Consider the following 13,515-nt stretch of genomic DNA (forward strand, 5'->3'; position numbering starts at 1 on the left):
TCAGGTGTGCTGTTGACAGTGAGAGGCCTGACTATGGGGGTTGATGTGCTCTTAAAGGGGGGGATATTAGCTGTCTTTGAGTGGTTCAGTGAGCTGGCCACTGGAGCCTGCCACATTTTGAATTAAGGACGAGATAAATATCAGCTGAGAGATGAGTGTCTGTTGGAGTTGCTGGGGGATTCATTTTTGAAAGGTGGAAAATAATTTGTGTCTTCGGTACAGCCAAACTTTCGTTGTAAATAACAAGTTGGGGCAGCACCATTGCTACGGAAGACAAGGAATTTTTGATTATCTATATCCCTTAAGATTAGCAGGTTGCCATTTTTTCTCAGCCGCCGCAGGATCAGTGTGCAGCTTTCTGATGGTGTCAGTCAGCTTGGTGAGGTGGGTTGAAGCAAGGCTTTGCTGGATAGAGGCTATCCACCAAATGTCCAGACATTGGTTCAGTGCAGAGCTGAGATTTGATGTCATCAATGGAAATAGAGTGGAGGCGACCATTGATGGTCTCTGCTGTATACACATTACAACACAATTATAAGTATGAGTAGTTAAGGCAACACCTATAATGGTGAGGATGACAGTGTCCATAAACAATGCACCTGGTCACACCAGATTACTGCGTTTCAATTACTGAGAGAGGCTAACTAGCTCACTCACTACCGACATTGCCTGCACACTTGCCAATTAGTCAGAAAGTAAACCATTTTATATAAGAAAAATTGTTCCTGAAATTATAGCTTAATGAAACAATTTTAATTATATAACAATTATAACTGGTTGATATAAAAGCTATTTTAGTTTATCTTTTCAAGCTGTAGTTGAAGGAAAGTTAGTTAGTTAGTTAGTTACCCATTTGTAAAATATTTTCCATCTGTGAATGAAGAACATGACATGAAGTTTCAGGGGGAAAATGTAGTGGACATTGAGTCAACATGAACCTTTTCACTCAATAAAACAAAAGTTACATTATTAATGTGAAACTACCTCTTAGGGGTTCAAACTGATCTGATAGACGACAGACTGCTGCTCTCAGCATTTAAAGATCACCAGAAACTAGCTTAGCTAACAGCAGTCTACATATTTTGTTTTTAAACCACTAGAAGGCCACTTGAGTGTTTTTCTAGTGTTACATCTCTGCCAGATCACTGTTTATCAAGCTGCTCATCTTGCTTTTTGGTGCAAACCTTGAGCTTTATAGTTCAAAGTTTCAGTTTTCAAAGACACCTGGACTTTTTTTCTTCTGCTAATAACCAAAACCAGACAGCTGTTATCATCTGCAACAACAATAAACTGTAAAGTAGGATGAACACCTGAATGGGAGCTGCCAGAGACTGCATAACATAATATCAGCCTCTATACTCCTCTATATGTCCGTCTAAGTTATTTTATTATGAAATGACTGAACACCAGATGCTGCCCGGTGTTTTAGCTTTTCATATCTGAGTCTGAGTTTTGTGAAAGTCACAAATCAAATCTGAAAATACTTTTTCCATCAGCAATCTCAAGTTAAATCAGAATTGTGACACCCGTTGAGTCGAGCGTTAACTGACTCACATCCACTGTTTAACTCACAGTATCTGCTGATTAAGAAAACATGGCCTGATATCAGTGACCGGCTTTTTCGACACGTAAACTCTGTAAACCACTCACCAAGGAACTCTTTGGGGTAGGGCTGATTCTGATAGCCGACCTCTTTTTGAATCTGGTCCCAAGTTGCAGAAAAATCTGATTAATTAAGCTCCACAGCCAATTAATCTAATACCTTTAATTCCCAAACTCTCTTAGATAATTTCTTTATCCTCTTTTAGTTCTACAGACCCAAAAGCCCTGCTGACATAAAAAAGCAGTTTATGTCGCTGACAACCGCTGACAGTTTTGCCGTTGACAAGACCGACTGATTTACCAGGGCTGAGCGCCTCCACTTACATTGTTGAAACACTTCACCAAAGTCAAACTGACAAATGTATAATAGTGGGAGGTATTCACAACAAAGAACGATAAATTCTGTTTAAACGTCCATCATGTTGAAGTGAGAACTTGTGTTATCATTGATATAAAGGACAAATACTTAGCCTCAGTCTACTGCTGAAGTTACATCGTGCTGTGAGCCCTGAAGAATCACATGTACATCGGTATGCAATTTATTTTTATTTTTACTTTATATTGAAACAGTATATATAATTCCTTTAATTTAGTTTAATTCTGTTGTCGCTTTTGTGCCCTCTGAAAGATTTGTGAGTGTACCACTGAAGTGGTCCCATAGACTAACATGTACATGCATATAGTTTCATGGTAAAGCTCTTTAGGTTGAGCGATGTGCAGTATATTGGTGCATATGTTTTTTCAACTGTGTAAGAATTAAGGTTAAGATGAAGTATAATTAAAGGTATACTGTATCGTAGATGTAATCTTTCATTGTTATATATATATATATATTCGCAGAGGTGTCAAAAGTATTCCCATTCATTACTCAAGTAGAAGTATAGATACTAGGGTTTAAAAATACTTCTGTAGAAGTTGAAGTATCAACTCAAGCTTTTTACTTAAGTAAAAGTATAAAAGTACTTGTTTCAAAACTACTTAAAGTATAAAAGTAAAAGTAATGTAAGGGGAATTTTTTAATGTAAATACATTAAAGTACCATATGTGTACTACTGAGCATTTACATGCGTTTCATGGAGCGGAAGACATAATAACTAGAGCTGTGAAAAATAACGCGTTAACGCGTTATGATTAAATTACAGGATTAATTCGTTTTTTTTTTTAACGCATTTAACGCATGCGCAGAAGGACCTTCCAATTCCGCCGCCTCTGCACTAGTTGCCGCTCTAACGCCGGGTTCACACCGGACGCGGAAGCGACGCCGAAGCGAGGCGTAAGCGCAGCGCCAATCCTCTGGCTCCCATCCACTCCCATGTTAAACCGCAGCGCTGAACACACCGGAGGCTGAAGCGTAGCGTTGTGCCGCGGCTGCCTAGCGCCGTGAAGCGATCGTTTCGGCGCCGAGTCTATTTTTTCCGCTTGACGCGAGCGTATCGCGACAGGAAACACACTGAAAAATGATTTTAAACGATATAGATGACATATTTTATATGATATAAATGATCAAATATGCATCCCATACTTTGTATTCACGTTCTGTTGTCTTGGAGTTTTAATTTTACCACTTTTACCAACCACATTATTTAATGTCCCCCTCTGCCAATCCACTACAGCCACACAAGCAGTGATAAAGATAAAAAGAGAGAGAGAGGGGGGGGGGGCTACGTATACTCCACATAGGCTTGAGTGGAGAATACGTAATTTACCCTCGACACCCGACATTTAACTGAGCAAACAGCGGAGAAGTTCTTCAACATGGATGACATTAAATTAATCATTGAAGTGGAGAAGTAACTTGAGTTGTTGATTCTCAGCATATGTTGTACAAAGACAACACCAAAAAAGACACATGTTGGGACGCTGTTGCAGTAAATGTTGGAGCAACAAGTAAGTATATGCTTGAAAAAAATGATTAAATGCCGTTTTTACTGCAGGCTGATAACAGCAGAAGTATGAGATATTAATGCGCGGCGCTTCGGCGTCGCTACCGCGTCCGGTGTGACCAGCCAAGCGCCGGCGAGCCAGGGATTAGCGCTTACGCCACGCTTCGGCGTCGCTTCCACGTCCGGTGTGAACCCGGCGTAATGCAGTCAGACGGCAGCTGCCATTCAAACAAACAAACAACATGGATAATTCTGATGAACCTGAGGACCTTCTGGACGGGAAGATCGTGTTCCAAAAAAACAAAGATCGAACATTCAGTAAAACCAAGGTGATATGCACACTCTGCGAGAAGACGTTATCGTTTCACCGTAGCAATACCCGCCTAACCACCGCAACGCGAAGCATGTGTTGGTCGGCGAGGGGCGTTCAAGTGGAATGCGCCAAACCAGACTCACTCGCAGGACACATTGTGCAAAAGAAGCGGTCAGCTTTACTGTCAGAGAATTTGAACAAGTTAGTTTGCCTCACCAACTGGCTAAAGAACGAGTAGCTAAGAGGGCCTTTAGAGGCATTAGATTGTATCATGGTGTGGTTAATGGTTGTGTGACAAAAAATATAAAAAATGTCAACCATCCTATGGCTAAGAAGCTCAAATAATTTCTGTTTGATTTAAAAAAAAAAAGTTTTATTCAACCACACAATGGCTAAGGAGCCCGAATATTGTTTAGGATGAAGATTATATTAATGTTCCATATGGAAAAGCAATGATAACTGCTGAAGAACTGCTGAGTTGCAGCACAAAAGAAAAGTTAAATGTCATAAATCTTGTTTTCACAAAAATATTCCGAGAAAATCGGTAATGTGATTAATCATGATTAATCCATAGAAACCTGTGATTAATTTGATTAAAAATTGTAATCATTTCACAGCCCTAATAATAACTAGTTGCAAATAAGTAATGTAATAGTGCAAAAAGTCAAGCTTCAGTGGAATGTTATCAATAACCTTTATTGAAAGAGACCTTGAGACCGTTGGGCTAAACCTGTATGTACAACAACACTACAGATAGGCTTTGTTCAGCCGCAAAAGCAGCTGGTTCTCAAAGTTATTTGAGCCTATGCATGCTCCACCTGGCCTGAAGATGAGCCCTGCAACACTAAACAGTCTTTCACAGGTTGCTGAGGCCCTGCCCTTTGTACACACCGCCCGTCGCTACTACCGATTGAATGGTTTAGTGAGGTCCTCGGATCGGCCCCGCCGGAGTCGGTAACGGCCCTGGCGGAGCGCCGAGAAGACGATCAAACTTGACTATCTAGAGGAAGTAAAAGTCGGAACAAGGTTTCCGTAGGTGAACCTGCGGAAGGATCATTACCGGTAGGGAGAGCGGGGTAATGTGGGACATCGGGTAATGTGAGACACCCCCTGTATCTAGGCAACGGAACACATTTGTGGTCATGTGATCATTATGTTTTCAAGCCCCTCCCATTTCCCCCTTGCCATGAAGGATAAGTTGGTGCTGGTGCTGTGGAAAGTATGTTTTTTCACAAAAATGTGTTTTTTGCATGTAAAAGTAAATTTTCTTGCTTTAAACTTAATCAACTGTTGCGTCAAAACAAATTGAATCAGGTAGAAAAACTTATAACTTACATGTTGGAGAACTTCCAACATATAAAACAATGTGACTGATGCTAGCTGAAGATTAGCCTGAATTGCTAAGAGATGTTTTTTCTAAAACGGTGGCTGTGGGGTAAAGTGGGACAAATGTTGTGAGACAGTGTCTCTCTTTACCCCACCATGAAGCACAAGTTAAGTTTAGTTTTAAACATATTCTAGTGTTATATTACATTATATATGTTTTATTTTTAATGTCATAAACATTGTAGAAAAGCCATCATGACAAGAAACTATACACCAGGAAGACAACCTGGGGCCACACAGCCCTCGCAGAGATGGAGAGTGCAGCCGCTGAGGTCATGCAAGGAAAGAAGTCCTTAAGAAAAGCTGGAAGGGATAGAAATATTGACAAGACAACCCTCAAAAGATCCATAAAGAAAAAGAGAAAGGGAGAGTAAAACCAGTAGCCTGGGGTGCAGTAGCTGAGGTAAAGAGAATATTCACAGATGAGATGGAGGAGGAGCTTGCCAAACACTTGAAACAACTAGCTGACCAGTTCCATGGTCTTGCTCCAGTTAAGTGCCGTGAACTGGCATTTGAATACGCAGAGAAAAGCAATATCCATGTCCCTGCCAATTGGACAGAGAAACAATGTGCCGGTAAGCTAGGGTGTGCAAGAGATCACATGAATCATAATAATCATAAATTTGCTTGATTGACCAATCCCCATGATTCTGTTACTAGTCCGATATTAGTTTTGGAATGTGTGGTTGTCAATCTAGCTGTTGGGATTTTAACTATTACAACATGTGTTGTTTTGGTAGTTTTAAAATGGAAAAAAAAAGTGTCTCACTTTACCCCGTAGCTGGGGTAAAGTGAGACACAAGACCACTTTTTTAAAACAATCATATTTTCACTGCCCTTTGTCCTAAAGACATTCTGATCATTTCCATTGCCAGAAAACATCCTGAATTAATGGGAAATGTTAAATTTTACTGATATGTCATTTTAGCTCGCCTAGAGGGGAGCAAATGTAAAAAATGTCCCACATTACCCCGCTCTCCCATACAGCCGGATTCGACTGCATGGCACCCAAAACCCCCCCACAGGTGCTTAGGGTCTCGCGCTGCACCCCAGCGCCAGCGTGTCTCCCGAGGCCGGGGTTGTGTTGGTGTGGCATGCGAGTGCTCTCCAACCTCCCCCCCCCCCCCCCCACCCCACACTCTTTCTATTTTTCTGTCTCCTCCACTTCGTCTGAGCACTGTCCACGACCGTGCGGTGCCTCCTTCTCCGCTTTTCCACCCACCTCCGTGCGCCTTTGCCGGGCTGCTCCGATGGCCGACGGACCTGTCAGCGGAGGCGGGAGGATGGTGGATGCTGAGAGGACGGTGCCGCACGCCGCAGCTCTGGCTTTGCTCTCCTCCTTTTCGGAACCCTCCAGCGCGGTTGTGTGGCGGCCTCGGCCTGGCCGTCATCCAGCGCTTGCGGCGGGCACCCAACTCAAACTCTCCTCGTTCGAGGGGGGTTTAATGTCTCACAAAAAAAATGGGGCTTTTTTGTGTGTGTTTTTGAACAATGACAAACCGGAATGAAAACAAGCCAAAATGAAATGAGAGTAACAAGGCTATTTTTAAAATGTAAGGAGTAGAAGTAAAAAGTCGTCTGAAAAATAAATACTCCAGTAAAGTATAAATACCCAAAATTTCTACTTAAGTAAGGTAACAAAGTATTTGTACTTCGTTACTTGACACCAGGGGTGGACTGGCATACCGGGCATCGTCCCGGTGGGCCAATGTGGGCCGGTCTGGTCCGCTATGTTTGTTTTTTTTTGTTATTTTTTTCTCTTCTTCCTCTCTAAATTCCCTCAGATTGGGCCGGCCAATTGGCTACAGAGGGCTGGCAGTGTGTTGCCAGCATCGACACATATTATTGGTCTATTGTTTGTCATTGTCAATCAATCATGGGCTGACAGGCTCAGAGAGCCCTGACAGTGCTGTCAATCACAACACAAACCAGGGTGGGGCGGGACCTCATGGCATTGGCGGGGGGAGTCGCGGGACGGTCTGCTGCTGAGACAGAAACTTAAAATGGATAATAAGAGTGAAAAAAGCCCGGGTGGCGCTGAGAAGCATCGGGAAAAAAGTCTCTGTGGGTGGAGGCTGCTAAATGTGCCAAACTGACGGACCTATTTGGTGCCGGGTTCACCAGCCCAGCAGCAGCAGGTGCGCCGGGAGACGAGCGAGGAGGACTCGACAATGATGAGCGAGTGGAGGCAGACATGGTAAGTAACGTTGGCCTGGGGCTAGCTAGGCTACATTTTTGAGACATGTCCAAAACAAAGTAGAAAACGTTTTTGATTTTGTTTTAATATGCCGAATTGTGATATTATGGGTTATTATTGTTCAGATGATTTAGCTAAGCTAGCTAAGAGCTGCTAACGTCGTTTACTGTTGCCATAGCAACAGTAAACTTTCTGAGCTGTAAATAGAGATGCAGAATCAAGCTAATTCTTTTCAGAAGTTTTATTGTGCTTATGTGTTGATCCTTAATGGTGTGATCATGTACACTAAATGATCAATTATTCTCCATTACAGGTTGTTGTGATATATTTGAGGAGTCGCTCTCCCTCTGTTTTATATGTGGACATTTGGGACCACTGTTAGAATTTGGTAAGTTTATCATGTATTTTTTTATGTATAAATTCATACTTCATAATTATAATAATTTTCAAAAGGTTTTAAAAGAAACACACATCCAAAAAGTTCTCAACTCTAGGTGCAGGACAGAGGAAAACATTTTCTTTATTTTTCAGACATTATAATGTATCATGTTCTTCTCAGGTTGACCACTTGACATGTGAGAGCCTGAGGAGTTGTTCCCCCTCTGTCCATGTTCGAGGACTTGCTCTCTGTCTGCCTCCACTCTCTGACTTCACTGTACCAAAGTTTGTCTGTTGAGTCTCCTCTAGTCTGGTGAGTTTATCATTTTTTATGTTTTATGAAATCATACTTAATTTGTGATGATTAGAGACATTATAATGTATCCATGTCCTTCTCAGGTTGACCACTTGACATGTGAGAGCCTGAGGAGTTGTTTTCCAGACACAGGTAGAGCTAACAGGGGCGTCACCCTGTGCCTGCCCTTTTGGACTGGGCTTCAGCTGCAGATCTAAAGGCTGCTTCCAGGGGCATGGGGCCCTCAGCCTTTGTTTTTCTTTGCTTCTGCACCTTACAACATACATCACACCTTATTTTCACACATCCAAACACTGTTAACACCACTGACGCGTAACATAGTTTACACATCCCACTACGTAGTTAGAGCTATCTTGATTTGGGGTTAAATACATATACTTTTGGCTTGAGAGGTTTGTGTGTTCTTGTTGCCATCTTTGAGCTAGGTGGTAACAGTAGTATGCATGAGAGAAGACGCCGCGAGATTTGTGGACTTCTATGTGGTGTCCGCTGATAATGTAGTGGGCTGGTCTGGACAGACAATGCCAGGGCTGAATTTTTGCCCCAGTCCACCCCTGCTTGACACCTCTGTATATTTGTAATATCTGTAGAACTCAGACTATAAAAGTAGCAGGTGGTATTGACTCCTGTAGCAGTATAACATAGCTTCCTCTCTCATAGTCTGCTTTATTCAATCATGTCACACCTCCAGGTCCCTACATTACTCACTCATCCACGTATTCCATGAGACTGCGCCATCTGGCACCCACAGCACGGCCATGATAGCTGCCTGAGTCTCTGCAGACAACACAGACAAGCCCTCGGTCTCAGATTTGAAGCAGAGTCACTGCGGGTTCTGAATGCTGTCTGTCCACCCAGATGTAGCCAACTGTCTCATAAATCCCCTGCCGAGGACTTTTTCTGTTGACGCCTTGTGATGCTGGCCCGTATTTACCCTGTTCTTTTTGCTCACAACTTAATTACGCCCCTGAGAGGAGCTCTGTGTTACAGGTGTTCGGGGGAGGGACACCTCAGCGGGATAGTTCTCGCTGTGCAACCCAAAGTGAGTTACGCAGTTGCTTTGGTGAGAGCTTGACTGATCTCACAAACTGGAGATCGTAAACCCTCCAACGCCATGCCGAGAAAAAGTCTTTGATTGGGTTTAGAGACGGAGAGTATGGTGGAAGGTATGGTACTGTAAACTGTGGATGGTGTTGAAACTAGTTCTGGACCAGAGCAGAGCAGTGGAATGACACATTGTCCCAGATGACAATGGATTGCATCTGGTGCCTGTGGTTTACTGCTGTGACGATGTTGTGTAATCGGTCCAAACATTTGAGAATGTGAGGTGTGTTGTAAGGACCCATGTTGTCGTGACGGAGGAGGACCCCATTCTGTGTAGTGGCAGCACAAAGGCTGATGTTACCCCCATGTTGCCCTGGGACATGGATTATAGCCCCATGGCCAATGATATTTCTGCTTCTCCTTCTTGATTTTGTCCTATGAACCCTGATTCATCTATGTATATGAATTCATGCGATTACCTCAGCATCCATCTGTAAAACTCTCAGAAATACAGTGAAAGACAAGATTGTGTAGTTCAGCATAGGTCTGGAATACAGTACATTTACATTATGAAAGTTATATGTGCAGTATGCAACATCACAGTGCTAAAGTGAACAATACTCATACTGCAGCCGCAGCCGTCTCCTCCTCCGTGGATTCCCCCTCTCACCCTCACTCTTCTTCTTTTTTTAGCACAAGCTCCATTTTGGTTGAAAACAGGTGAACTCAGCTGATGCATTTTTAAAGTGCTTAAACCTGATTGGTGTGTCTACAATTAAGCAATGCTGTGTTTGCACACCTGATGGCTGTGTTGAACCAATTGGCCCATAGGGGTGGTCATTTGACAGGCTGTGCTTAGGAATTGCAAGGAAGTTACATCTTGATATACTTCTGTGTTTAATGTATACAAGTGTGTTTAGTGGTTTACAGATCACTGTGTGTATTGTTTTGCAAAAAGTGTGAAGCTGACATTGTGCTTATAGTGGTGCAGATCTGGGCCCATGTTTTGCTCCTTGAGTGTCAGGTTTGATAATTGTGTAATACTTTTGATTTTAGTGTTTATGCAATTGAAAAAAACTGTAAGATCTAAAGTTATATACCCCATGTCTCACTTGCCTTCCTGTTAATAAATACAAGCTTGCTGTGGAATGGGAACATAGCAAACTATTTGCAGAGGAACAGAATATTTTTGATTTTGAGAATCTTCTGCCATTATTTGAGACCAATCCACTTTGTTTTGTTTATTCAAAAACAACTGCTGAATATGTATTTCTGGATTATTGTTATTTGAACATTTTCCAAAGTGTTTTTAGTGCATTCTGAATATTTTTGAATAATGTTTGGCCTCGGAGTAAAACGCAATGACGACAGCACTTGTCAGGTTGCAGCTCATGTTGTTTTTGAATGTGCAGACAACTTAGAGAGAGCATTGCAGACAAGGTATTAAAGAGTGACTCATTAGGTTAATAAAAATGCACATGTAAATGGTTGTTTTTGTATAATGGGACAGTGTGCACTGGCTGGTTTTGACCACATACCAGTCTGACTTGAAAAGACAAAAGGTGGTAAAACAGAGAATGTATATAGTATAACGTAAACCGTCAGAAACCAGACAAACACTCCCTGAAATATTTCTCACGTTGTAACAAGTGACATGTAATGTCTTTCTTAAATAAAAGAGACAGTGAATTCCTACATCTCGCTTTAAAAGTCAGGGGGAAATAAAATGTGTGCATACAAATAGAAGTGAAGTAGAATTATGGTAATCCAGTGACACTTTAATTCTTCTTGTTTGTCACCGAAACATTCTGTTTCTGTGTGGACAATAGCCGACAGTGCTCCTCCATCTCCTGCATTTATTTAGCAGCAGGCTGTTTCTCCCTCCCTCCATCTCTACCAACTGCTAGGTGTCATAAAACACTTAAAATAGAGGAAGACTAACAATGAGACATATGCTGGAGGCTACAGATTTTGTGAAAGCTTCCGCAATCTAAGTTGAAAGCTTGCAAGAGTCAGGCAAACACTTGCGCTGACGCTGCTGCATTATAGATGGATACAAAATAGGCATGACTGTTTTATCATTAGCACCCCTGTGTGAATGACAGATCAATGAATCTGTGATCTTACCTGGAGTCAGAGCTTTATCGTGGACATTCTGAACTTCAAACTTCATTAGAGTACAGCGGTGATGGCGACGGCTCAGTAGATGGCTTTGTTGCAATATTGATGGCACAAAGCGTGGAGAGCTTTCGCTGTCAAAAGTAATAGGGAAGTTACAGTACTGGCTTGATGTCAAATTCTCTATAATGTAATGAAGGTTTGCTTATAGTAAGAAACACATAATTAGGTCAGGTTAGTACAGGGCTTTTCTGCCCCTCTGCAGTGGCTCCCTGTAAAGTGTTGTGCATGTTGCACATATTTTTCACGAACTTAACGTATCAGTTTTTATATGATGAACGAGACTGAACGTCACATTCATTTTTTATATCATCATCGTATCAGGCCGTCATTAAAAACCAGGAGCGGGTGAATGTGTGGTTCTGTGTGTGTGCTCCCAGATAGTGCTCAGACACACACACGCACACACAGGCCCCGGGGCTCCGCCCCCCGCCCACTGGCTCAGAGACCCAAACAGTGAGATCAGCTCGTCAGGTGAAGCAGCCGATCATTGACTGACCGGCTGCTTCTTAACAGTGAAAACACAGAGTTTCTCTGGTCTCAGCTGCTCAGAGATCAGCGCAGCAGCTTCTTGATCAGAGCAGAAGCTGCAGTTGGTTTGTACCGAGCGTCAGTTTCTGTGTTCGCCTCCAGTGTGACCTGCTCTCACTTTTTGTTTTAATATTTCGTCAACTAAAATATGCGTCACATCCTATTACGTCTACGACACGGTGCTCTTCCCTTCAGGTCGCTAATCTAGAGTTTCCGACCCGGCCTCACTAAAAGAGAGAGTAAAAGAGAGAGTTTAATTCTGTGTGGACAGATTCATTAGCTTTCTCTGCAAATGATGCAGGTTTACCTGTATGCTTGATGTGTGGTGAGGAATTGGCCAACAACAAAAAATTTACTGTTTAAAGCATTTCCTGAGCAAGCACACAGCATCTGCTGAAAAGTACCAAGCTGGAGAAGCAAAGTTCTGTGTTTCATTTATTTCAAAGTAGGCCTACACATGTATTTTGTTCTCCTTTTCATACGAGTTTGGTGTTTTCCTTTTTTGTAATAGCAATAAAATGTCAAGATTTTTTATTGTCGTTCTATAATTTAATAAATGCAACGAACTATATTTTTCATATATATTGTATAACTATATATATATCAATAACCTGTGTTATCGAATATGTTTTGCGGCTCCAGACAGATTTAATATGGGGGAAGAAGGGGCAAAATGGCTCTTTGGATAGTAAAGGTTACCTACCCCTGGGTTAGTAGAAAAGTTCCTTTAATTTCAACACGCATTAAAGACCCAAACGAGGAGCTGACTTCCTAAGAACAAGTTTCACGATGCAGTCAGATTGCACAGAGATTTACCAAACTGTGTTATTGTATTGCACAAAATGCAAACCATACAGTCTGACATTGGACAAGGCTCAAGTTCATGTCACTGTAGATTTGCCTTTCATTATGAAAGCCATTCATCTCTCACCGAATGAGGCAGTACATCTAAATAACTGTACCGAAGATAGGAAGAGTCTAAGGCTTGTGAGAGAACTACCTTTGAAAGTTGTTGAGTCATGCTGGAGCAGCTGCACAGAACCAGCTCCCAAGTTGAAGACCCAGTGTTTTGGGTATTTTAACCCCCCCCCCCATGTGGCTTCTTCCTTCTCATCACTTACATTTAATTCATTCACAGCTGCATAATAAATACAATCAATTCCAGCTGAGGCATTAAACGCATTAAATTGCCTGTAATTAAGCCACTGATTGAATGTTCTGATCTAGGTAATTGACTTTTTTGTCCATTAATTTAAACAAGAATCTTTGGTGAGATGGCTGAGATTCAATGGCTGCTTCTATCAAAGAGAGAGAGAAACACTCGTCTTGCATGGCCTGACACAAAACATCTTTATTGCGGATGCACGACTGTCAGTCGAGGTTTCACTTAGTATCTATATATTTCAGCACTGGAGAAACCACCCTGCATAATTTCCAGGATGAGCTCAGAGCATATCCAGAGGTAAGAACCTGATTTGGGTATAACTGAAGGTCAAACTGAATAATACAGTAATAATGTTACAAAAGCACATCCGACCAATTTAGATTATTTGTTTTAATTATTAAAGTGTGAGATTGTCGAGGCGAAAAGTATTCAGAAATGCTGCAGGTGCTATGTTTTTGGAGACGTCCCGAAGTCAACATCTCTCTTCCACGGTTTTTGTAACCTTCTACCCTTTTGGATACA

The 13,515-nt window shown here is 42.0% G+C and overlaps 1 long non-coding RNA gene across 1 annotated transcript; it reads left to right on the top strand.

The window, feature by feature from the left end:
- The first annotated feature begins 7,312 nt into the window (after positions 1-7,312).
- Positions 7,313-8,213, top strand: LOC128445098 (uncharacterized). The gene is made up of 4 exons (XR_008339249.1): positions 7,313-7,381; positions 7,695-7,769; positions 7,941-8,072; positions 8,159-8,213. It is a non-coding gene; the product is annotated as an uncharacterized LOC128445098 (long non-coding RNA).
- Positions 8,214-13,515: the final 5,302 nt, after the last annotated feature.

The sequence above is a fragment of the Pleuronectes platessa genome, chromosome 7 (genome assembly GCF_947347685.1).
Source record: "Pleuronectes platessa chromosome 7, fPlePla1.1, whole genome shotgun sequence".
Taxonomy (NCBI): Eukaryota; Metazoa; Chordata; class Actinopteri; order Pleuronectiformes; family Pleuronectidae; genus Pleuronectes; species Pleuronectes platessa.